Raw genomic sequence first — 27,923 nt, forward strand, 5'->3', positions numbered from 1 at the left:
TTATATATTTGGCATTTTAAATTAATGCCATTTTCAAAAGAAAAAAATAATAAGATGCAATGGTTAACATCTTTAATATTAGCTACTTGAGAGGTAGAGATTGGGAAGATGGTGATAAAAGGCTATCCCAGGTAAGGACCCATGTCAACAAACAAGCCATGTGTGATGGCTCACACCTTGTAATCTCAGCTATATGACAGGCATTGGTGAAAGGATTGCAGTCTGAATCCAGCCCCAGGAAAAGTCAGACCCTATCTGAAAAATAAACTAATGCAAAAAGAATAGGGATATGACTCAAGTAATAGAGCACCTATCTAGCAAGCACAAGGTCCTGAGTTCAATCCCAAGTATTGCCAAAAGGGAAAAAAAGAAAAAGAAGAAAAAATGTATTTTCAAATTTGAAAGACAGAACAGCAGTAAAAATAGTTTTCCATAAAGGAACAGCTATGTGAGATTGTGTGTGTGTGTATCTGTGTCTGTCTACATAGGAACACAATAACAAGAGCTGAAATAAAAGTTGAATTTAAAACTACAAAATGTTATGACTTAAACTAGTCCAATGCCTTCTGGTTCTCTATAAAATGCCACATATACATGAACATGACTGAGATCCAGCTATTGTTAGTTTAAGCATTGTTTTCCTTTATCTGTCATTACTAATATTAAATATTCATGACTTAGATATACTTCAACCCTGATTCAACCACTCAAAAAGAACAAAATGTTCTCACTGTAGATATACCAAAGTAATTAATCTGCAGATATACAACCAGGAATTCCTAACTGCACAGATACAAACAAATGAACCTGGATATAACATTAACGTTCTTCGTTCATGACTTTTGCTTTGCTCCTGTCATGCTTAGTTATGTGCATTTATGTGAAGACAGATATATAAGTACATCAGGCCCAGTCCTACATAAATTGTTGGGGTACAGCTTTAAATAACTAGACAAATTTTCAGCCATAATTTGATTTGTGATTTTATGCAGATCATGTATTTAAGAAAAAGATAGTGTGTTATTATGAATCAAGAAATATAGCTATCTCTTTATAATGTTGAATCAGCAGTTGCAATACAAATAATATCTATTGCTGTTAGATACAAAACAATAGAATTGAATTTTGAAATGTACTCCATTGGTATTAAAATTGTAGTTCATCCAACAACTGAGCTAATAAAATGAGAACAAATCCTAGAATATGTAAAACTCAGCCATAATGAAGAGAGTCAGATGTCTAAAATTTAAAATAGACCCAAGGTTCAATATTCTACAAAAGCAGCTACAGATATATAACCTGGATATGTGAATTATTCCATGTATAACTAGCCACACCTGTAAATGTGACTCATACAGGATTTTAACCTACCACCACCACAACAGCAAATACAAGAAAAGCAAATAGTATTAGCATGAAATTGACCTAACTAGGTGTGATGATTAATTTTATATGTCAATTTGAGTAAGTCACATTATTCTAGATCTGTCTATGAGAGTGTTTCAGAATGAAATCAACATATCAATCAGTAGACTGAATAAAGCATATTGTTCTCCCCTCTGGGAGTGGGCTTCATCCAATCTATGAGACAGATGAATAGAACAGAAATCAGGGTAAGTGAGAATTTGCTCTTTCCACCTGCCTGTTTTCCATCTTGAACCACAGTCTTCTCTGCACTTGGACTGGAACTTATATTACTGACTCTCCTGGGTCTTATGCCTACAGATTTGGGGGCATTTAGAAGCAAAGTGACTGAAGAAAGAATGTGAGCCAAGTAAAGTTGGCCATAGGAAGGCAGAATAAGCTGGGTTTGTGCCATTAGTCATCAAAGGTCTGTTTCATCAGATGGATGCTATGAGAACAATACATTAGAAAGATTCATCTGGCAACTCCGAGTAGGAGTAAGAGCCATAAATTGGAGGAAGGAACAGTAAGTTATTATGATACTCCATGCAATCATTCATAAGGCATAAATGAATTGCATGGAGAAAATTTAAACCTGGCAACTGGCAATGTTCAAGGTTTTGAGTTCAACTGCCAGCACCACAAAAACAAAAAAAAAGAGATAGGTCAGGATTGAGCGCTGCAACTGGATACCATCTAATGTCCTGGGCTGTCTTGGAAAACCCCACTAGGTACATCTGTCAGTGAGCTCTTTCCACCACTCCCACACTCACCTCTCTGTCATACAACTTGCTGGAAAGCTGAGGGGGCTGCTTTCTTAGACTTTGTTCATGGAAAGGACAATTAAAATCTAAGAAATGGCTTTCAGGCTGATTGGGAATCAAGTCAGTCTTTTCCTTCTTTTCTTCCTTTTTTCTAGTCTACTGGATGAAAATAAATGATCTTCTAGAGAAATCAAGACTCAGTAAAATCAAAAGGCTTTTTAAAGATGAAAGATCACTTACTGTTTGAAAAAGGCATTTAAATATCCTAATTTTTCCATGTCATACCATGATATCCAAATACGAAAAAAAATCTTGTCCTCTGCAATTGCTAATAGATATTTAAAGTTAGCTAAAAATAACAAAGGATTAGGTAGTCAATTTATTTCTTAAAATATTTTATATTTAGGTTAAGTATATCCTTAGAAATATGGCGTATTACCATCTATCCATTGTTTTATTCCAAAAGCATTCACTGAGCTCTTATGCTGTGCCAGACTCCAGAAAGACTCTGAAGGGGAAATGATTGTCCAAAGACAGCACATAGGCACAGAGAGAGTCCAGGGAGGAACATGGAGTTTCTGGGGAGGGGAGATACATATATGTATGACAGGAACTTTCAGGAAGTGAAGGAACTTTCTTAGAGAACAAAAAGAGACCAAGCATTTTGGTGGAAGTGGAAATGGCTGGGAAAATATCAGTAAGTTCTTGAAACTAGAAGGCATTTTAATACTAGGGCCACGGTTGTCAAGGCAATGAATTGTGAAAAGGCTATCATTAAGACTGCCTTAGTACCTGGATGAATTTAAGGTCTTTCTTTTTCTATGTATACTTACATGCTAAGGATTGAACCCAGGGCCTCCCACATGCTAAGCAAGTATGTGCCTCTGAGCTACACCTTTAGGTCCTAGAAAGAATTTAAGGGGAAGCAGACAGGAAGCAGAAAGACCATTAGAAACTTTCATAATTATTTGGAAAACATTTGTTTTGGTTTTGGTTTTTGGCAGTACTGAGGTTTGAATTCAGGGCTTCATGCTGCAATGGGCCTAAAAGAGTTGCTGAGACCTAAATTATGGTAGTGAAAAAAGTAATTGAGAAAGTAGGCAGAATTGAGAAACATTTCAATGATAAAGTCAACAGAATAGGTAATTGATTAGACCTGATGAGTCCAGATGGGATACTAAATGAAGGGATAATATATATTTTTTCATTGCACTGTTCACAGAATGATAGTCATGCCACCAAATGAGACAGAGATAGTAATAAAATCCTAAATCAGTTTTCCTCCCACCTTAATAACATGGTTTATTTTCTGTAATAGAGACAAAAATACTAGAGTGCCTGATATTTATAAGGCATTTTCACTTTATCAAGTCCTCTGCTAATTTTAAGTCATTTGATAATAACTTTCATGGGAGTCAGGCAAAGTTAGTACATTTTAGAGGTGACCAACTATGAATCAAAAAAGACATCACCATCTCCGAAACCACCGATTAGGAGCAGAGAATAGAAATGGAGATCCACAACATCCTTCTAGAGCCATCCCTCCTTCCCTGTAGCAGGCCTAGTTGTCTGGTCAGGGAGGAGCTGTCTCCCTGCCAGAACAGAGACACACACTGTTTCTTCCTTGGTGATCGTGGTTCCTGCCACCTTGCCATAGGCATTGCTGACTGTGATTAGGATGCATTCTTGCATGGCTCCACTTAAGATCCATGTTTTACCTTCTTTTGCCTTTTGCCAAATGAAGTTCACAAATGAACCCTAATCATCAGCCCCAGAAGCAAATGAACTATTTGGTACTTGCCCAGGGTCTGCCGCATCATATACAATGGTAAAGATTTTACAAAAGAAATCTGTTAGTGCATGTTCATCAGGTTTCTGTCACATGAGAATAACAACTTATGAGGTAGGAAGGCTTATTTTGGTGTACAGATACAGAGATTTCAGTTCATGGTCACTTGTGCTTGTTGCTTTGGTACTGTGGTGGCACAGCACATCATGACAGGAGTGGGTGGTGGAGGAAGCCTGTTCACCTTATCATACAAGGGAAGCAAAGAGAAAGAGATGGAATGGGGTCTCAATAGCCCCTTCAAGAGCACATTCCCAATGACCCAACTTCTTCTCAGTTAACCCCACTTCCTAAAGGTTCCACCCTTCCAGTAGCATCACAGGTTAGTGATCAAGTCTTCAACAAAGAGGCCTTTGGGGTATATTCCAGATCCAAACTATAGCAGCAGACTTACATTTTAAGCTGAGAACTATGCGTAAGTGATTCTGTAACTCACCCAAAACATTTGAACCATTAAAGCTATGATCTCCAAGAGGACATTAATAATTTAAACAGAGCTATAACAAACAGTGAGATTGAGACAGTTATAAACAACCTCCCAATAAAGAAAAGACGAGCGCCTGGTAGATTCACTGCTTAATTCTACCAGATCTTTAAAAAAGGACTAACACCAGTGCTCCTCAAAATATTATGTAAAGTACAAAAGGAAGGAGTACTACCAAACTCACTTAAAAATGACAATATTACCCTAATACCAAAGCCAGGTAAAGGGCACATCAAATAAAGAGTTATAGGCCAATATCCCTAAAGAACATAGACACAAAAATCTTCAATAAGATACTTGCTAACAGAATCCAACAACAAAAAAGATCATAAACCATGATCCAGTAGGAATGTAGTGATGGTACAACATACACAAGTCAAAAAACATAATACAACACATAAACAAAATCAAGGGCAAAAAATGATGTCATCATTTCAAGAGATGCAGAAAAAGCATTTAACAAAATTAAACATCCTTTCATGATTAAAGCCCTGAGAACTAGGAATAGAAGGCACATTCCACAACACTACAAAAACTGTATGTGACAAACATGTAGTCAACATCATATGAATGGGGAAAAACTGAAATCATTTCCTTTAGAATCAGGTACAAGGCAAGGGCATCCACTCTCTCCCTCTTATTCAACATAGTACTGAAATTCCTAGCCAGAGCTAGGAGAGAGAAACAAAAGGGATTCAAATAGGAAAATAAGTCAAACTGTCCCTATTTACAGATGATATGATCTTATATCCAAAAGACCCTAAAATTCTAGCAAAAAACCTCTTAGATCTCATAAACACATTCACCAAAGTAGCAAGATACAAAACCAATGTCCCCAAATCAGTAGCATTTCTACACACAAAATGAACAGTCTGAAAAAGAAATCAGGAAAACAATACTATTCACAATAACTTCAAAAAATTTAAAACATCTAGGAATATATTCAATGAGGAGGTGAAAGACCTATGCAATGAAAATTATAAATGACTAAAGAAAGAACTCAATGAAAACATTAGAAGATGGAAGGACATTCCACGCTTATGGATTGACAGAATCAATATTGTGAAAACGGCTATAGTATCATAAGCAATCTATATGTTCAATGAAATCCCTTTCAAAATTCCAGTGATATTCTTTACTGAGATAGAAAAGTCAAACATAAAGTTCATATGGAAGCACAGAAAAAGCCCAAAAACAGCAAAAGCAATCCTAAGCCAAAAGAGCAATGCTGGAGGTATCATAATACCTGAATTCAAACTATACTACAGAGCCAAAGTACTAAAAGCAGCAAGTTACTGGCACAAAAATAGATATGAAGACCAATGGACTAGAATAGAAGACCCTGACACAAACCCATGCAGCTGCAGCCACTTAATTTTTGACAAAAGAGTCCAAAATATGTATTGGGAGAAAAGATAGCCTCTTCAACAAATGGTGCTGGGAAAACTGTATATTCACCTTCAGAAAACTGAAACTAGATCCTAGTCTCTCACCTTGTACTATTAACAATTCAAAGTAGATCAAAGATCTTAAGGTAATACGTGAAATTACTCCAGAAAAAAGTATGGAATACACTGGATCACATAGGTATAGGTAAGTAATAACTTTATGAATAGAACTCTGTGGGGAGTGGATTAAACCCCATGAGAACTGGACACAAGCAAGGTGAGATGCAGTTAATTGCTTTTACCTATAGGCCGAGATGGGCCAGCCCTCGGCCACAAAACAGAAAAAGGTAGAATAGCTGCGTCCCCTAAGCTTGTGTTCAGAGAAGCAGGAAACCAGGTTTTCTCCTGTTACAAGGTTAGGCCCCTTCCCATGGCTCCACCCTGCATGCTGCTATAAAAGACCACTGAAGGAGGAAGAGGGGCTTTTGCTTTCTACTTTTGCCTTTTGCCTTTGGGGCTTTACTTTGGGCTTTTTGGTGTGGGAAGCTTTAGGAAGGGAAAAGAATTATTGAAGGGAAAAATGCCAAAGGGAAAAGGGAACAATTGATAATGGGAAAATGCTAAAGAGGGATTGATAGAAAGTCTGCACTGAGAACTTTAGCATAGGCTTCAGAAAGAACTTCATACATAGGCCTTAGGAAAGCTAAAGCTAAAGAAAAGCCAAAGAGAACATGGGACAGTGCATAGTGCAAGTCTAAGGACTGAGACCTTAAGAGTTATGCATATGCAGGTTGTAGGTGCAGCTGCAGCTGTTTGTAGCACTGAGGCTTTAAGAGAGCAAAACAGATGAGACAGTGCAAGCCTGGGAGCAAAAGACTTTAAAAGCAATTAAACTAAACATAAGCTGAGCAAACACAAGACAGTGAGAGTCTAAGGAAAGAGGTTTGAAGCAAGGTTTCTTTTTTTTATTATTCATATATGCATACAATGTTTGTCATTTCTCCCCCCTTCCCCCACCTCCTCCCTTATCCCCCCCACCTCCTCCCTCTCCCCCCACCCCCTCATTACCCGGCAGAACTATTTTGCCCTTATCTCTAATTTTGTTGAAGAGAGAGTATAAGCAATAATAGGAAGGACCAAGTGTTTTTGTTAGTTGAGATAAGGATAGCTATACAAGGAGTTGACTCACATTGATTTCCTGTGCATGTGTGTTATCTTCCAGGTTAATTCTTCTTGATCTCACCTTTTCTCTAGTTCCTGGCCCCCTTTTCCTATTGGCCTCAGTTACTTTAAAGTATCTGCTTTAGTCGCTCTGCATTGAGGGCAACAAATGCTATCTAGATTTTTAGGTGTCTTACCTATCCTCATATCTTCCTTGTGTGCTCTTGCTTTTATCATGTGATCAAAGTCCAATCCCCTTGTTGTGTTTGCCCTTGATCTAATGTCCACATATGAGGGAGAACATACGATTTTTGGTCTTTTGGGCCAGGCTAACCTCACTCAGAATGATGTTCTCCAATTTCATCCATTTACCAGCGAATGATAACATTTCGTTCTTCTTCATGGTTGCATAAAATTCCACTGTGTATAAATACTACATTTTCTTAATCCATTCATCAGTGGTGGGGCATCTTGGCTATTTCCATAACTTGGCTATTGTGAATAGTGCTGCAGTAAACATGGGTGTGCAGGTGCCTCTGGAGTAACCTGTGTCACAGTCTTTTGGGTATACTCCCAAGAGTGGTATTGCTGGATCAAATGGTAGATCAATGTTTAGCTTTTTAAGTAGCCTCCAAATTTTTTTCCAGAGTGGTTGTACTAGTTTACATTCCCACCAGCAGTGTAAGAGGGTTCCTTTTTCTCCACATCCTTGCCAACACCTGTTGTTGGTGGTGTTGCTAATGATGGCTATTCTAACAGGGGTGAAGTGGAATCTTAGTGTGGTTTTAATTTGCATTTCTTTTATTGCTAGAGATGGTGAGCATTTTTTCATGTGTCTTTTGACCATTTGAATTTCTTCTTTTGAAAAAGTTCTGTTTAGTTCACTTGCCCATTTCTTTATTGGTTCATTAATTTTGGGAGAATTTAGTTTTTTAAGTTCCCTATATATTCTGGTTATAAGTCCTTTGTCTGATGTGTACCTGGCAAATATTTTCTCCCACTCTGTGGGTGTTCTCTTCAGTTTAGAGACCATTTCTTTTGATGAACAGAAGCTTTTTAGTTTTATGAAGTCCCATTTATCTATGGTATCTCTTAGTTGCTGTGCTGCTGGGGTTCCATTGAGAAAGTTCTTACCTATACCTACTAATTCCAGAGTATTTCCTACTCTTTCCCGTATCAACTTTAGAGTTTGGGGTCTGAAATTAAGATCCTTGATCCATTTTGAGTTAATATTGGTATAGGGTGATATACCAATATATATTGGATTGAAGGAAGGTTTTAAAGAACTGCAAGGAGCAAGGCCTTAAAGAATCAAGATAGAGAAAAAGAAGCAATGAGGGTTGTGCTTCTCCAGCCAAGAATACAACACACCTGAACCCAAATTTCTGTCTGTCTGTCTATACTATATCTTCCCTAAAATCTCCAGTGGCCCCCAGTTAAGCCCAATTAGGTCCAGTAATAACCAAGGAGTGAAAGAGAAAACCTCGCTCTAGCAAAACAGAGAGAGCCAGAAACAGTGCTCCCTTCAGAACTTCAATAATAAGAGAAAGGATTTGAAAAATGGGGATGCAAGAAACTAAAAAGCTTCTACATGGTAAAGGAAACAGTAACTGGACTGAAAAATCAGCTTACAGATTGGGAGAAAATCTTTGCCAGCTACACATCTGACAAGGGATTAATAACCAGAATATACAGGGAGCTCACAAAGAACAACTCACTGAATAAATGGGCAAGTGAACTGAAAAAGACAATTCTCAAAAGAACTACAAGTGGCCAATAAATAAAAAATGTTTTGATATCCTTGACCATAAAGGAAACACAAATCAAAATGCACTGAGATTCCATCTCATTCCAATCAATCACCACATCAAATGTTACCATCAATAACAAACAACAACAAATGCTGGCAAGGATGTGGGGGGAAAGGACCACTTCTACACTGTTTTAGTGGGAATGTAAATTAGTGTAACTGCTATGGGAAGCAGTATGGAGGTTCTTCAAAAACTAAAAACAGAACCACAATATGATCCAGTGATACAACTCTTGGGCATATACTGGAAGGAATGTACCCCATGATACCATATAGCTACATGTGCACCCATGTTTATTGTAACACTGTTCACAATAGCCAAGCTTTGGAAACAGCTGATAGATAGATGATAGATAGATAGATAGATAGATAGATAGATAGATAGGGAAGAGAGAGAGAACAAGATTATTATATTAGTGGATCTGTCTGTCTGAGAAGGACTGAGAGTTAGAAGAGAGAAATAGAATATTAGAGACTAAAAAATATTGAAACATTGCATCTATGTATGAAAATAATACACAATGCACTATAAGCTGTTGAATAATAGGTGAACAAAGTGAGAGGGAAAGAGTAAGTAATGGGAGGTAATCTGATTAAAGCACAATATATACCTGTTTGAAATGCCAAAGCAAACCCTCTTGGACTATCAATGTCCACTTTTAAAAAATGAAGGACAGGAAGGTAAAATAAGCCCTTTCTAGAGATAGGTAGCAATGAGAGTGTGAATCAGAGGGAATATGGTAGAGGTATTTGTGTTCATGTATGAAAATGTCAAATAATTTATTCATGTAGAATAATGAAACCTGTTGAAATAGTTCTAAGAAAGGGAAGGATGAAGTAGAACAATGAGGGACTGAATCTAATTAGGATACATTATAAGCACATATGTAAATGTCATGATGTATTCCCCTGTACAACTAGTATAAGCTAATAAGAATAAAATTAACAAGCTATGATCTGAGAGTGGATTCCATCATCTTTGGCTTTCAATTTTAAGAAGACAAACATGGCATCAAGTGCCCAGAAAAAAAGGATGAGTCCTAATCCAGAGCTTACTGAAGATCAGAAACAGGAAATCCGGGAAGCTTTTGATTTCTTTAATGCTGAACTAACTGGAACCATAGATACTATGGAGCTAAAGGTGGCAATGAGGGCCCTGGGTTTTGAACCTGAGAAAGAAGAAATCAAGAAAATGATATGTGAAATTGACAAGAAAGAACAGGAAAATGAACTTCAGTGACTTTTTGACTGTGATGACTCAGAAAATGTCTGAGAAAAATTACCGAAGAAGAAATCTTGAGAGCTTTCGAGCCCTTTGGTGATGATGAAACTGGGAAGCTATCATTCAAAATTCTGAAGTGTGTGGCCAAGGAGTTGAGCAAGAACCTGACTGATGAGGACTTCAGGAAATGATCGATGAAGCTGATTGAGATGGAGATGGAGAGGTCAATGAGCCAGAACCCCAACACACCATGTAAAAGACCAGCCTCTATTAAGATCACTGTCTTCTTTGCTACTGCAAGTACATGTGACATTTAGTGCCTGCTATTGTGTGAAATCTGCTTTTGAGAACACAACCCTCCCAGACATCCCTGTATAACTTTAGCCATTATCTTGAATCTATTTTAAACTTTTGCAAATTTTCTTTGACATTAAAATCCTTTGTAAAATGACCTATTGATTACTTTAGCTCCAAAAGCAGAAAAAAAGCAATTGGAACAGAGAAAAGGGTCTTAAAAGTTGCACCTTGTATTGCTTCACTCTTATCATACCTTTCCACATATTCAAACATAGAACAACTTCTCAGACGAGCACATGCGCCCCTATCACCACAAGCAGCAGTTGCTCACCAATGCTTCAAGTTTTTATTTGATACCTGAGTATACTTTTGTCTTTTATAAAACATAATAAACTCTAGCTCTGGCAAAATAAATAAATAAATAAATAACAGCTATGATCTCTACCTACCTTTCTCTGCAGCTTATTTTTCATGGCCCTGTCTCCCTCAACAATTTGACTTCAAGCCATACTGAACAATTTGCACATTTCCTAAGCTTACTGTGTTCACTTCTCTGCATTGTTGCACACGCTGATTTACCAACTGAAAGTAAACTTGCCTGTTCATCTGGTTGCTCTTCATTCTTTACAGAGATAAAATCATGGTTGTTTAAAGTCAAAACCAAATAACAACTTTTCTATTAATGCAGGCATCTGTTTCAGTGATAAACTATAGTTCCACATTTAGAAATGGCTAAGGGGCAGTGGAAAACTGAAGTTTTTAAGATTGTTGTCAGATTTTTCTAAATAAGAACAAGAGTGAATTGAGTAAGCAGCACTAGGTTAACAGAGCATTGTGAGTCTTTTGGTTAGCAAAAGAATATCTCATTTTAGAAGAGGACTAACAACTAAACTTTTGCATAATATAAAAAGTAGATTTGTACACAGAAGTAGTAAGACTGCACATAAAGTGGAGTCTTGCAAGATAAATGGAGATGACCACCATTGCAGAGGGAAAGCCTGTGGAGGAGCTTGGCTTCCACAGTGAGAAATTGCCATGACAGTGGTCACAGCACAAGCTATTGGTTCTCTGCCCTGATTCCCTTTGACAAACAAGTGCATGTCCCAGCTTCTGTGTACACTGGCTGCTACCATCTCCTAGTGATACACTCTTGTACAGGCTGCCTATTAATACTAGAAGCTACCAAATCCAGAAATGTCAGAACTTCTACCCTTTTCCAACAGGTAGCCTGCAACCAATGACTAACACAGGGGTACAAAGAGCCTACTCCTTTGTTTCTATCAAGGACAAGCCTATGGTATCATTTTTTCTTCAAATCTTATGTGAGATCAGTTGAACTCATATTTTTTGCTTAGTGTTTCCCCTTTTCTAGCCTGCTTTCCTCATTGACTTACAAATTTCACAGACCCACTGTCTTAATAAATCAATACTTAATAGTCCTTCTCTCAGGCTCTACTTCTAAGGAACCCAGCCCAAAATAGGAATGTATGATTTTTAAGATCAAACATATGCAACACATTAAATTTTAAAGTATTTTTATTATGGAGATGAAAACTTTTTACTTGACTTATCTTCTCAAGGTTGTGTTACACACACATATCCATCAAAACACACCATAAAAAATGTCTTCTGTAAGATTTTAGGGGAAATTAAAAATAAATAGTTGAGGTCCACATCCATTGTAATACAAAGTAAAATGAAACAAAGAGCTACAATGAGATATGTAATTCATTCCAAGGGACTCCAAGTAGCAAAGGGAAGACCCCAAAAGCAAATTCAGTGTTTTCCTTGCCAGATGGATTCTCAAAGTCTGGTCCATTGGAGACTGAGACTCTCAGTGGACCATGGTAATTTACTCATGCATATGCCCTTTAATTGCTTTCCTATTGTCATGGTTTGGATTTGAATTGCCCTCCCCAAACTCTCACACATTGAAGATCTGGTTTCTAAGGCAGCAGTGTTCAGAAGTGGGACTTTAAGAAAGTGATTGGGTTATGAGGGCTGTGGCCTCATAAGTGGACTAAAGAATGGATGTATTCATAGTTTATGGCTTGATTGGGAGGTGATAAAAATGTTAGGAGGTGTTGCTTAGTTCAAGAAAATAAATCATGGGGTAGGGTGAGCATGCCTTTGAAGTATATATCATGTTCCAGCCCTTTCCTTTCTTTGTTTTCTGGATGCCATCAGGTGAATGGCTCTTTCCTCCATCATGCCCTTCAGCCATGATGTTTCTCTCAAGACATGTCTGAAAACAATGGAGTCAGCTGGCCCTGGTCAGATTTCAATCTTTGAAACTGTGAGTCAAAATAAGTCCTTCCTCAAATAATTCTCTCATATACTTATCACAGCAATGAAAATCTGAGTAACACACTTGCATCATTTTCACAGTACCCTCACTTATGTTTCCTGGAATGAACTCTGAAAGAAATTGCTTGATCCCAAGTCCTGTAGTCAGGTCTGCATTCAAAGGAATCCAAATTCAGGTAGGATTCAGGTCAATTTTATTTAAATGCATATTTCTTTGAAGGTTTAATTTACATGTCACTTCTCTGGGAAGTCCTCTCTGGCCCACTCTCACCCCAACCTGGTCTTAAATCCCATGCATAAATCCTATGTATTAGAATAATTACCATGAGACATGTTTTCAGAAGGAATATGAATCTCTTAAAGTTAGAAGCAGTGTTTCGTATCTCTTAATATCCTGCATACAAATAACAGTATCATTACTTTTGATGAATGTACCACTAAAAATTATTTTGTTTTATAAGCCAGAAAAATGGGGAGAGGAGGAGAGAATTCATTGTATCAGACCATTAGTAAGTCAGGATATAGCTCTTCAGGCTTATCTTCATTCAAAACTAAAGTCATGGTATCAAAAAATCCCCTTTTAATCTTTACTTCTCTAGATTTGCTTCAGCAATAGTCACTAATTCTGTAAGATTCATATCCAACAGGAAAACAAAGAGCCTTTATCTAAGCACAATCAAAACAATCCTTGCATTTCATTAACTGTCACAGGAATCACATGAACATCCCTAAATCAATCACAGTTGCCATGGTAAAGCAATGACTGAGGTCTGGATCATTTGCTTCATTCTTTACTTGGAAGATGAGCCCCTGTAAAGCAAAGAGCTAAAAAGGAGGAGGGGTGTTTGCTGGAGGAAAATCAGTTCCTAACAGAGAAGAACAAATTATATGCAAGATAGCAAATAAATAACAGATGCTTTACTACAATGGATAAATGATGATGAATGGTAATCTACTTCAAGATCTACCATGGTAATCAACTTTATGGTAATCTACCATAGGACTTTGCTGTGATTTTTTTTACAAATAAATATCATGTTTATATTTATATTTAAGCCAAATTTCATAAAAATATGTATGAGCCAGTGGACAAAAAGGATCATTTTGATCTACAAACTTCTATCTTGGTTTATTGAGGGTTTTTATTTCCTTGCCCAGGCTCAGTGCTTTTGTCTGCTTGACTGGATAGGGACATTTGTTTTAATAAAAACCCTGCCTAATACTTGGAACTATGACAACACATATAAATTTATTTCTAGGTTAAGACAAAGTGTAGCATCCACAGAATAGATTTAGCCCATTAACTGGAACTCTCATTGACTTCAAATGCGGAAAAAGTTGATGTTCTGAGAATGAGTGTTAATAGGTCTTCAAAGAACTGGGCATAATTTAATGTTTATAAAAAACATAAAGAAAAAAAATCAGGTGAACAAATGTGTCCAGGAATAGCCAAGACTTCCTCTGTATGTGTTTTCAGCAGGCTATAATTAAAGAGATTAGCAATTTATTTAAATTAGAAAATAATATCTCATTTCATTTGCATTGACCTTCTTTAATTTTTCAAATTCAAAGGGAATGTAGAACTCAACTACACTCTAATTTCATGAAATTCTTATGGGTATAAAGGGAAAATGGCAGTTAAAAAGTTGAGGATGATAATTAGTCTGAGTGTAGCAAGTAATCTGAGTGTGGTTGTGTGATCAGATCTTGGAAACCAGTACTGTTTGCAGCAGGGCTGACCAAATGACTAAAGAGCAGTTTGCAAAATTCAAAGAAACTTTATCACTATTTGACAAGGATGGTGATGAAACTAAAACAACAATGGATTGGGAACTGTATCATTCCCATGGACAGAATCCAACAGAACCAGTTACAGGACATGATTAATGAAGTAGATGCTGATGGTAATGGCACAATTGACATCTCTGAATTTCTGACCATGATCTCAAGGAAAATGAAAAACACAAACAGTGAAGAAGAAATTAGGGAAGCATTCTGTGTGTTTAATAAGGATGGAAATCACTCTATCTATTATGGTAGCAAAGCTTCACCATGTGATAACCAATGAAGTTAACCAATGAAGAGGTTGATGAACTAGTTAAAGAAGCAGATATCAAGGTGATGGTCAAGTAGTCTATGAAGAGTTTGTACAAATTATGACAGCACAGTAAAGACTTTGTACAAAATGAGTTAATTTTCTTGTACAAAATTATTTATTTGCTTTTTCTTTGTTTGTAACTTACCTGTAGAATGTTTCCTCTACTGTTAAAAAATATGCAAGTATAGTAATTAGGACTTCATTCCTCCATGTTTTCTTCCTTTCCCTTACTGTCATTGTCCTCAAGCTTTATTTTGGAAAACTGATCAAGTAACATGTTGCATGCTACTCTGTATATATCTAAGCCTTTCTGCACATCTAAAGTAGTTTTCTTTTAGGAACTGTGAGCATGTTGTTCAAGTGTAGAGTTGTAACTTCACAGACTTCGGATAGTCAACAGTACATACTTAAATGTTTCACTGTTGCAAAACAGGTATATTATCTACATACTCATACATTACTTTTTGTACTGGTGGTCTTATACTAGAAATGTTTTCTTTTATTGTTACTTACTTTTAAGCTTTGCTTTAGCCATTTAAAGAAAGTCTACTTATGTCACAATTGTCTCAAATTCAATCCAAGTTGTATACTTGTTTTCCAATAAAAAAATTACAATTTAACACTGTTCCATGAAATAGAAAGGGAAGGAAAACTGCCAAACACATTTTATGAAGCCAGTATTACACTTATCCCAAAACCAGGCAAAGACACCTCCAAAAAGGAGAACTATAGGCCAATCTCCTTAATGAACATTGACGCAAAAATCCTCAAGAAAATAATGGCAAACCGAATTCAGCAACAGATCAAAAAGGTTATTCACCACGACCAAGTAGGCTTCATCCCAGGGATGCAGGGGTGGTTCAACATACGAAAATCAATAAATGTAATAAACCACATTAACAGAAGCAAAGACAAAAACCACTTGATCATCTCAATAGATGCAGAAAAAGTCTTCGATAAGATCCAACATCATTTCATGATAAAAGATCTAAGAAAACTAGGAATAGAAGGAAAGTACCTCAACATTATAAAAGCTATGTATGACAAACCTACAGCCAGCATTATACTTAATGGAGAAAAACTGAAACCATTCCCTCTAAAATCGGGAACCAGACAAGGATGCCCACTATCTCCACTCCTATTCAACATAGTACTGGAATTCCTAGCCAGAGCAATTAGGCAAGAAGAAGGAATAAAAGGAATACAAATAGGTAAAGAAACTGTCAAAATATCCCTATTTGCAGATGACATGATCCTATACCTTAAAGACCCAAAAAACTCTACTCAGAAGCTTCTACACATCATCAATAGCTATAGCAAGGTAGCAGGATATAAAATCAACATAGAAAAATCATTAGCATTTCTATACACTAACAATGAGCAAACTGAAAAAGAATGGATGAAAACAATTCCATTTACAATAGCCTCAAAAAAAATCAAATACCTAGGTGTAAACCTAACAAAAGATGTGAAAGACCTCTACAAGGAAAACTATACACTTCTGAAGAAATAGATTGAGGAAGACTATAGAAAGTGGAGAGATCTCCCATGCTCATGGATTGGTAGAATCAACATAGTAAAAATGTCGATACTCCCAAAAGTAATCTACATGTTTAATGCAATTCCCAACAAAATTCCAATGACATTCGTTAAAGAGATTGAAAAATCTACTGTTAAATTTATATGGAAACACAAGAGGTCACAAATAGCCAAGGCAATACTCAGTCAAAAGAACAATGCAGGAGGTATCACAATACCTGACTTCAAACTATATTACAAAGCAATAACAATAAAAACAGCATGGTACTGGCACAAAAACAGACATGAAGACCAGTGGAACAGAATAGAGGACCCAGGTATGAAGCCACAAAACTTGTCTTTGACAAAGGAGCTAAATATATACGATGGAGAAATAGCAGCCTCTTCAACAAAAACTGCTGGGAAAACTGGTTAGCAGTCTGCAAAAAACTGAAAATAGATCCATACATATCACCCTATACCAAGATTAACTCAAAATGGATCAAGGATCTTAATATCAGACCACAAACTCTAAAGGTGATCCAGGAAAGAGAAGGAAATACTCTGGAGTTAGTAGGTATAGGTAAGAACTTTCTCAACGAAACCCCAGCAGCACAGCAACTAAGACATAGCATAGATAAATGGGACCTCATAAAACTAAAAAGCTTCTGTTCATCAAAAGAAATGGTCTCTAAACTGAAGAGAACACCCACAGAGTGGGAGAAAATATTTGCCAACTATACATTGACAAAGGACTGATAACCAGAATATATAGGGAACTTAAAAAACTAAATTCTCCCAAAACTGATGAACCAATAAAGAAATGGGCAAGTGAACTAAACAGAACTTTCTCAAAAGAAGAAATTCAAATGGTCAAAAAACACATGAAAAAATGCTCACCATCTCTAGCAATAAAGGAAATGCAAATTAAAACCACACTAAGATTCCACCTCACCCCTGTTAGAATAGCCATCATCAGCAACACCACCAACAACAGGTGTTGGTGAGGATGCGGAGAAAAAGGAACCCTCTTACACTGTTGGTGGGAATGTCAACTAGTACAACCACTCTGGAAAAAAATTTGGAGGCTACTTAAAAAGCCAGACATTGATCTACCATTTGATCCAGCAATACCACTCTTGGGGATATACCCAAAAGACTGTGACACAGGTTACTCCAGAGGCACCTGCACACCCATGTTTATTGCAGCACTATTCACAATAGCCAAGTTATGGAAACAGCCAAGATGCCCCACCACTGACAAATGGATTAAGAAAATGTGGTATCTATACACAATGGAATTTTATGCAGCCATGAAGAAGAATGAAATGTTATCATTCGCTGGTAAATGGATGGAATTGGAGAACATCATTCTGAGTGAGGTTAGCCTGGTCCAAAAGACCAGAGAACAAAAATCGTTATGTTCTCCCTCATATGTGGACATTAGATCAAGGGCAAACACAACAATGGGATTGGACTTTGAGCACATGATAAAAGCTTTAGCACACAAGGGAGGGGTAAGGATAGGTAAGACACCTAAAAAATTAGCTAGCATTTGTTGCCCTTAACACAGAGAAACTGAAGCAGATACCTTAAAAGCTACTGAGGCCAATAGGAAAAGGGGACCAGGAACTAGAGAAAAGGGTAGATCAAAAAGAATTAACCTAGAAGGTAACACACACGCACAGGAAATTAATGTGAGTCAACTCCCTGTATAGCTATCCTTATCTCAACCAGCAAAAACCCTTGTTCCTTCCTATTATTGCTTATACGCTCTCTACAACAAAATTAGAAATAAGGGCAAAATAGTTTCTGCTGGGTATTGAGGGCATGGGGGGTAGAGGGAGTGGGCGGAGTGGGTGGTAAGGGAGGGAGTGGGGGCGGGGGGAGAAATGACCCAAGCCTTGTATGCACATATAAATAATACAAGAAAAAAATTACAATTTATCCAATGAATTGATGACATACATTTTATTCTTAAAGGGAGATTACAAAAATATTTCCAAAATTAAAAAATCTCCAATTTAAATATAAAGATGTCTGGTATGTTTTAAGCAATACATTATATTTTTCGTAATATATCTCATTTAGAAATATATCAAAAAATACCCATAAGTGAGGGTAATAAAAGAAAATTTAGACTATTTTATTAGTTTTACTCATGTCACCTTTTTCTTGGAATGCAAACATGGGTCTGGCACTTTTTTTTGTGGTACTGGGGTTTGAACTCAGGGCTTCAGCACTTGCTAAGCAGGTGCTCTACCACTTGGGCCAAGCCCCCAGCCCATCTGGCAGTTTTGATTCCATATGCTTCTATGCACTAAAAATCAGCATGGATGGGGCTTTAACATTTCCTGCATAGATTAGGAGTGTGATTTGCCAATATGACTGGGCAATATTCCAGCTGTCTTAAAAAATTAAGAAAGAGCAGGGAAAGAGGTATTTTTTTCTATTTCTTAATGTGTAAAGGGAAGATACAAGTTCAAATTAAATGGAGTAACTTACCATCTCAAACTCAAAGTATTGAACTATTTGTGGCTCTGTGGGAGAAAGAAAGACTCTTGGTTTAAACAGCAGAAAATTATGAGAATTGTAACAATGAAATAGTTACACCTATTATGGATATCATAAAATTTTAAATCCAAGTTTCTTGATCACTGAGCAGAAAAGGGTGCAGGAAGTGAACAGAGGAGTCTTTAAGGCACAAGAGCATTATTTCTGGGGTTTTTGTACCCCCAAACATGGTCCAGTTAGACACAAATAAAACTTATGTAATCTCTCAAATAAAAACTCAAATTCAGCTGGTATTATGGAAGAAGAGCTGAATAGGAAATAGAAAAAAACTCTAGACCAAGAGAACTCAGTTACAATAGTGAAGCAAAAGCTTCACAATAATTTGGTAAGCCATGATAATAATTCAGGCTCTTCAGGAATCTAGTAGAGACTCAGAAATCTTTAAAAGAGATTTGATAAATGAGAAAATGGCATGAAATACTCTCAAATCCTAAATGTTTGAACTGTTTTCTACCTATAGTTTCCTGATAAAAAATACTATAAACATCTCTGTCCACCACAGATTTAAGTTATATCTGTTAGGTCAACTAGATTGTGTTAGTCAGACTTTGCCATTGCTGTGACAAAATCCCTGATGTAAATAATTTAAAGGAGGAAGCATATATTGTGGTTCAGGTTCAAAGGATTTTGCCCCTGGTCATTTGGCTCTAGTGTCCCTGGACCATGATCAGGAAGAACATCATGGTTGGGAGCAGAGCAGATATACCTACTCCATGGTAGCCAAAAAACAGAGAGAAACAGATAAAAAGGGGACAAAGACTAGATACCTTTCAAAGGCACACTCCCAGTACCCTACTTCCTCCAACAAAGCCCTACCTCCTAAGACTCCATCACCTCCCAATAATTATAGTAAATTATGAATCCATTATGGATTAATCCATTGATCATATCAGACCCCTCACGATTCAATCACTTTCCAAAGCTCATCAACAGGCAACCAAGCCTTCAGCACATGGGCCTTTGTAAGTGGGGGTGGGAATTCTTGATATTCAAGCCATAACATGGTTCAAATATAAAGTATCTAAACTCCACTCAAAATGGCAACCTTTAAATCTAGTCAATAATGGGATGAATGTTATATTGATAATCTAAAGAGGCCTGTGAGATACTGAGTTTACTCTCTCCATAAATGTAGAAAACTTATCCTTTACCCTGGACATACAAAGCTCCTGAGCTACAGTTCTTTTTTAATTTTTGTAGAAATTATTTATTACCCTCTGGTATATGTGTGAGCTCCCATATTGTCTACTTTCTTCTCACTGGGAATAGTCATCACATATCATATATCTGGATATTCTGTGAATTACAGATAATCAAGGACTCTGCAGACTAGATTATAGAGACAGCTCTGAGATAGGATGGGAAAATGTATTGCTGTTCATACCAAATAAAAGTTAATTGGTTTTGATGTTCTCTAATAATAGACAAGAAGAAAATAAACATTCATTAAATTTAATAAGTGTATAAAAGAAAATATTTTTATCTTCTCCAGTGAAGAATTTATGTCTGAAATAGATGTTGCAATTGAATCTACCACCTGATTAAGTCATTCCCCAATATCTTTCTTCTTCTGCACAGACCAAATAGAAGAGTTGAATGAAAATAAGAAGTCATAATTTCTATATTCTTAGGGTTTAGGAGTTTTGTTTTTGTTTTTGAGTAGTACGGGGTTTGAACTCAGGGTCTGACACTTGTTAAGCAGGCACTCTACCACTTGGGTCACAACACCAAGTCCCCTATTCTTACATTTTTGATGATGGTACTAATTTGAAACACTTTCAGAAAATGAAGTGTTGCCTTTGGTTTACTGTCTTTGTAGGTAGGGGATGTGCCAGATGTTTTTCCCTTGGCCTTTCCCACTGCCCTGAGATGAATGAAGCATTTTTTTCAATCCTAACTTTCCTAAAGATTCTGTCTATGAAAAGAAAACTTTGTCTAGCTAAGCTCACTGGTTTGAGATATGACAAAAGTAGAGTGTCACAGCCTGAAAAAAATTTCCTCATCTTCTATAGTAGCAAGGTAATTTCCCTTGTCTTATACTTCTAAAAATGCTGGATAGATAATTCGCCATAAGGACATTAGAGTGATGTTAGGAAGAAGGGATGATTTTGAACTAATCAAAAACTTGTAATTAATATCTATCCATCAATAAGGATTTTAAGGTTATATCCAGCACATTCAAAATAACTGCAAGCCACAAGCCTACTAGTGCTGCTTGACTTTGGGGGCAGAAAAGGAGGATGAGCAGGCTTGCAGTACACTTTTGCCAATCCTTGGTTTTGATGCAAGATCTTCAATTTGACCATATAGATAGTGAAAGAATATATGGTTACTTAACAGAGACTACTCAAGTGCTTTTCTGCTTGACTTTGAAGGTCTACCATAATATTTATCCAGGCTTACTTTCATCATTACTCTCACATCTCAACTGGTAATGCACCAGCTTATTATGAAGAAAGGAGTTATTCAGAGTCCGACAGAACTGGATTTGAATACTGTTTTTACCATATAATAACTGTGTGAATTATATGAATAGACTTAATTTTTTTGACCACCAGTGTCCTTAGCTATACTCCTCATAAAATCAGTGAAAGAACTTAAATTTTAAAAGTTAACAAACATCATTATATACCACATAAGAAACATTCTATATGTGCTAGCTCCTCTGGCTTTGATTCTGTAGTTCACTCTTCCTAAAAATTTCCTTCTTTACTTTTACCTAATCAATTCTTATACCTTAAATATACAGTTCAAATGTTATCCTTTCCTTTAAATTTTCCAAGCAACACAAATATTTAAACTGTTATACAACTTAGTATGTAAAGCACAATTCTAGGCATTTAATCATATATTTATTTAAAATAATATTTAATTATTCTGTGCATTCTATCATCTCCATGATGTGACACTATCACTATAAACATCCAAAACCTGCATACCAATCATCATCTGAGTGCCAATACTATGTGTCAGATACTGGCTTGGAAATCGATAATGCAAAAATTAATAAAATACTGTTGGTGCCTCAAGACATTCACAGTTTATTGAGGAAGATGATATGGCAAATAATATCATATGGTGGAATCATGTGTGCACAGGAAATTAAGAGGAAAAAAATAGGACATTTGATGCAGATTATGACAAGGGCAGCAGGAGGGGAAGTTTTGTAGGAAAAGATAAAACTGGAAATGAACTTTGAAAAATGCACTGAACTTAGCAAATTGTTGAAGCTAAGAAATATTTAATAATGAGCAAAAATAAGAGAAAAAATAAAAGACTGCTACTGGAAATTCTGTAAATAATTCACTATGCCTGGAAATAGTTCACTGAATTGAAAAGGAAAGGTAGTTGGAAATGAAACTGGAGAAGCCAAATAAGGCATAAAAGGCATCATACATGATCCTAAGGACTGACTCTATCTACAACCTGATAGAGACAGAAATATAAAAACAGGTCACATTAAGGGGAGGGCACTAGTGGGAGATGAAGAGTAAATTAAGAGATTAAAGAAGGGTGATTATGGTTCACGTACTTTCTATAGATGTATAAATATGGAACATTAAAACCTGTCAAAGTCATTTTAAGAAGGTTTGTGGGGGAAGAGGGAGACTAATGGAGGGAATGAAACAAACCAGGATACAGCATATGCATATATGAAAATGTTACAATGAAACACCCTGTATAACTACCATATATCAATAAAAACATTTTTTTAAAACTCTGATACAGAAGTATTGAATGAATTCAATTTAGAAGAGCTCTAATGAATATCAAGAAAAATAACCATAATAATAGCAATAACCAATTGCAGAGCACTATTTATATGCAAGGCACTCTGCCATATAGATTACTCACTTAAACTTCAAAACAAAGCTATGAGAGAGTACATATAATCCTAATTTACCAATGTGTAAATTGAGGCTTCGAGAGGTTACACAACTTGCTCAATATTATAGCTACAAGGTGCTAGAACTGGTTATAATCTAGGTCTGACTCATTCAAGAGCCCAAAATTTTAACCAGATGTTCAGATTTATGTATTTGAAAAATCACTTTGGCAACAGTATGGAGAATTGATTGAAGAAGTCCAAGCCTAGATGTAAAGACTTCATTTAGAAGACTATAGCACAAATATATTGTAAAAAGGGAGATCATCATGTTAAGTGTCATAAGCCAGGTCCAGAAGGACAAAAGTCACATGTTTTCCCTCATATGTAGAAGCTAAATCTAACAGATATACAAATATATATATATATATATATATTATCTTATATACATATACACAGATGATAGATAGATAGATAGATAGATAGATAGATAGATAGATAGATAGATAAAGAGCATGGTTGTAATAATGGGTCCTCTGAAAGGGACTAAAAGAAGGTAGGAGGGGAAAAGCAAATGATATTAATACCTAAATATATTGTATCTGTGTATGGAGATGGTATAACAAAATGCACTGAAAGCTGTTGAATAATGAGGGATACAGAGAAAGAATAAGTAATAAAAGGAGTTAATCTTATTATGCTATGATATATGTGGGGGGGAGAAAGAGAGAGAGAGAAATACCAAGGCAAAGCCCCCCATGAAAAATCAATATATACTTTAAAAAAGGAAGAACAGAAAGGTAAAACAGGTTTTGTCTGGGAAGGTAGCAGTGGAGAGGCAGTGTAAACAGAAAAGGCAAATGTGGTCAATGTACTTTGTATACTTGTATGAAAATAGAAAAATGAAACCTGTTGAAATTGTTCTAAGAAGAGGGGAGATAAGGGAGAATGATGGAGGGAGTGAATTTAACATACACTGTAAGCCCAATGTAAATGTCATAAAATGTTATTTAAAAGGTTGAGAACATATATCCAGGTAGTGAAAAGGAAATGGATCTAAGAAATTTGAGAGTGATCAAATTACCAACTGACTGATATGGGAGATGAAAAGGAGAAATCAAAGGTAAATCCAAGTAACGGGGAGGTTAAATGTGTCATCAACAAAGGATGTTTGGGATTGGGGAACTAAGAGATGAAAAAATCCATTTGAAGTACTGTGGAGATTGTGGTACTTGTAAAACAGTAATATGAAACTTGGTATCTAGAGAGAGATTTAGAAGGCACTGAAATATGGCTTGTAGATATAGCCAAAGTGTTAGAAAAAAAATTACTCAGCCAGGGAGAATCTATAGAATGAATGGGACAATGAGATAAGGATACAAATATGAAAACATTAATATTGGAATGTACTTTAGGTATTGGAAAAAGGGTTACCAAGAAAAGACAGAGAAGGAACTTTCATAGAATTATGAATATAGCCAAAAAAGTTTTAGGCAGAAAGAAATTTAAACTAATTTACCAAGTTGTAAACAATGATCAAAGCTACATACAGAGAACTCTCATTTGTGAAAACTTACCATGCTAACTTAAAAAAGCCAAAACAGAAAGACAAATCCTATGTGTTCTTACTTATATATGGAATCTCAAAAAGCTGAACTCATAGAAGTAGAGAATAGAATAGTGATCACACAGACTGGAGGGTTAGAGAGAGAGAGTTTGGGGAGTTGCTGACAAAAGAATATAAAATATCAGACAAATGGGTTTTGAGATTTATTATATAGCAAGGTGACTTATGTCAATAATAATGTATTATTTATTTCAAAATAAATAACAGAGCAAATTTCAATTGTCTCACCATAAAATATGATAGGTAAGTGAGGTGATGGATTAGTAATTCCACACTGAGTTAATAATTTCACATTGTATAGACATGGCAAAACATCACATTGTACCCCAATAAATGTATACAAGTATATCTGTCCATCAAAAATATTGATAATTTTTGAAGAAATTCTGTGGTTTGATCTTTCCTGAAGAGGGGCTTGGGATGTAGCTGAGGGGTAGAGCACTTCTAGCATGTACAAGACTCTGGGTTTGATCTCCAGCACCACAAGAAAACAACAATGCAAACAACTCTCTGATGCTCTGCATTCACTAAAGTATGAAGGTAAATTTTCCAAGATGATAAACCATTTTGTCTTTGCATAGAAAAAAATAGCTAAGACTAAAATGCTACCACATTATTTCTAGCAGAATACATAGAGGAATAAAAACAATTATTTTTAATTCAAGAACCAAGAACAAAGGGACACAGCAGAGATGTGTACCTTTCAAGATATATGAATGCATCTCTGAATCCAAATTGCTTAAGAACACAGGACATGATTTTGAATGCTGGCTGTGTGTCAGAATCACCTATGGAGCTTGTTAAAATTCCAGGTGCCCATGCATACTCCAGAATCCCTGTGGAACCTCTGAGGTGGAGGACCAGGAATCAATATTTGCAGCAGCCTTCCCAGAACATTCCTTACGCTTCATCAGCTTCAGAGATCTACAGCAGGACCTGGAACTTACACATTTGGAAGCTGCAGCCAAAGCTCTAAGAAAGTTTACATTACTAGAGATATGCACTCCTAAATAAAAAAATGAGTTAGAGCCATCCTTGCACAAAAAATTGACTTTTTTCTCTAATACTTTTTTTTAAAAAATAGGTTTTCATTTTCTCATATATAACTGATCAACACTTTTTAATTTTGCTATTTTTGTGGCTAGGAATGGAGACTAATTCAATCTACTTCAAGAAGATGGATATTTATTTTAGGAATATGTGTACAGCAGATATGGAACTAGATAACACCAATGAACTAAATCTAAAGCAGCTCTGGGAACTAACCACATAGGATTGCTCTTCAGAACATCTCAACTTCTCTCTATGGGGACATTAAAGGCAGAGAGGAAGGACTACATGGTGTAAAACAGCTCCCTGGAAGTAGAGGCTGAAGACAGACAAATTTTATTTAAGTGGATAGTGAGGTCAAGTAGGCATTACTTGTATAATACCTATGCTACTTTTTGTAGTGTTTTTTTTTTAGAATCATGTTCTCCTCTATATTTTCATAAATACTTAAATACTGAATTTAAGTATTTTCTCCTAAGTCTTTCTCAGATTCACTTCAGTACTAATATATTACTCCTTCTGGCTCAAACGAGCTCTTTTTAGAAGGCTTTCATTCCTTTTCACTTCAAGCGATATACTTAAGCAATTCAAATTTAACTTGAGTGCTTGAAGCATATGCCCAGGTGGATCGAAAAGTACATGAATGCAAGTTCTTCCACCATTTTCCCTAAACATATGCCTATAGGGTCTAGGAGAGTTCTGTACCACACTGATCAGATATTAGACTGGTCAGATGTCAGAAAATGATAAGGTAGGCCCATAGAGATAAACTGATCAACTGCTTAACAATGAAGGATGAATATAAACCAAGTCTTCATCTAGTGTAATATCATCCCATTCCAAATTACCTATGGAACTGAAAACTGGTTTGGACAAAACCCAAACTTTACATGACCTATCAAATCATACTATGTTTGTAGATTAGAAAACAAGTATATTTTATGAAATTATCATTTCATTCAAATACTCTGAAATATATCAAAAACTAAGTAGTTTTTTTCCTCTGATTGTCAAATAATGGAAAAATTGTAAACCCAAGTAACTTTAAACTATTTACAAGTTAATATATAGTTAGATTTACTAGATTTTTCTTGAACATTGCCTTTTCAACTAAAAAGGCAATGAATCTTGCTTGAATCTGTTTTTACTTTCTTTTTTTATTATTTTATTCACATGTGCATACATTGTTTCAGTCATTTCTCCCCCCTGACCCCCTCCCCCACTCTCTACCCCCTTCCCCCCTCAGTTCCAGGCAGGTCCTGTTCTGCCTTTATCACTAGTTTTGTTGAAGAAAAGAGACAAGCCTAATAAGGAAGACAAAGCGTCATTGCTAGTTGAGTTGAGGATAGCTATACAGAAATATTCCTAGCATTGCTTTCGTGTACACGTGTTACAACCCATGTTGATTCATCTCTAACTGATCTTTACTCTGGTTACTGATCCCCTTCTCATGATAACCTCTGGAGCATTAAGGTTTCTGTATTAGCTCCTCTGGAGTGGGGACATCAAAGGCTTTCATGTTTTGGGTTTTCTACCTATTTCTTAATCACCCAAATGTGGTCTCCCCTTATCATGTGATCCAAGTCCAGCCACATTGCTGCATTTGCCTTAGATCTAAAGTCCACGTATGAGGGAGAACCTACAATTTTTGGTCTCTTCATGGCTGAGTAAAATTCCATTGTGTATAAATACCACATTTTCTTGATCCATTCATCAACAGTGGGGCATCTTGGTTCTTTCCATAACTTGGCTATTGTGAATAACGCTGCAATAAACATGGGTGTGCACATGCCTCTGGAGTAATCTGTGTGGTATTTCTTTGGGTATATCCCCAGGAATGGGATTGCTATATCATAAGGAAGGTCTATGTTTAGATTTTTAAGGAGTCTCCAAATTTTTTTCCAGAGTGGTTGTACCAGTTTGCATTCCCACCATCAGTGGATTAGGGTTCCTTTTTTCCCACAGCCTCACCAACATGTTGTCGGTGATGTTTTTGATGATGGCTATTCTAACAGGGGTGAGGTGGAATCTTAGTGTGGTTTTGATTTACATTTCCTTTATGGCTAGAGATGGTGAGCATTTTTTCATGTGTTTTTTGGCCATTTGAATTTCTTCTTTTGAGAAAGTTCTATTAAGTTCAGTTGCCCATTTTTTAACTGGTTCATTGATTTTAGGAGAGTTTAGTTTCTAAAATTCCCTGCATATTCTGGTTATGGTCCCTTGTCTGTTGTATAGCTGGCAAATATTTTTTCCCACTCTGTGGGTGGTGTCTTCAGTTTAGAGGCCATTTCTTTTGTTCTGCAGAAGGTTTTTATTTTTATGAAGTCCCATTTGTCCATCCTTTCTCTTAGTTGCTGGGCTGCTGGGGTTCTACTGAGGAAGTCCTTTCCTATACCTATTAGTTCCAAAGTGTTTCCTGCTCCTTCCTGTAGTAACTTCAAAGTTTCAGGTCTGATATTTAGGTCCTTGATCCACTTTGAGTTGGCACTAGTACAGGGTGATAGACATGAATCTAGTTTCAGTTTCTTGCAGATGGATAACCACTTT

General features: G+C 36.3%; 2 pseudogenes; both read left to right on the top strand.

The window, feature by feature from the left end:
- Positions 1–6,200: 6,200 nt before the first annotated feature.
- LOC141421447 (centrin-2 pseudogene) lies at positions 6,201–10,335 on the top strand (annotated as a pseudogene).
- Positions 10,336–12,585: 2,250 nt separating this feature from the next.
- On the top strand, positions 12,586–14,854 carry LOC141421448 (calmodulin-like; annotated as a pseudogene).
- Positions 14,855–27,923: the final 13,069 nt, after the last annotated feature.

Source organism: Castor canadensis, chromosome 3 (assembly GCF_047511655.1).
Source record: "Castor canadensis chromosome 3, mCasCan1.hap1v2, whole genome shotgun sequence".
Lineage (NCBI taxonomy): Eukaryota > Metazoa > Chordata > Mammalia > Rodentia > Castoridae > Castor > Castor canadensis.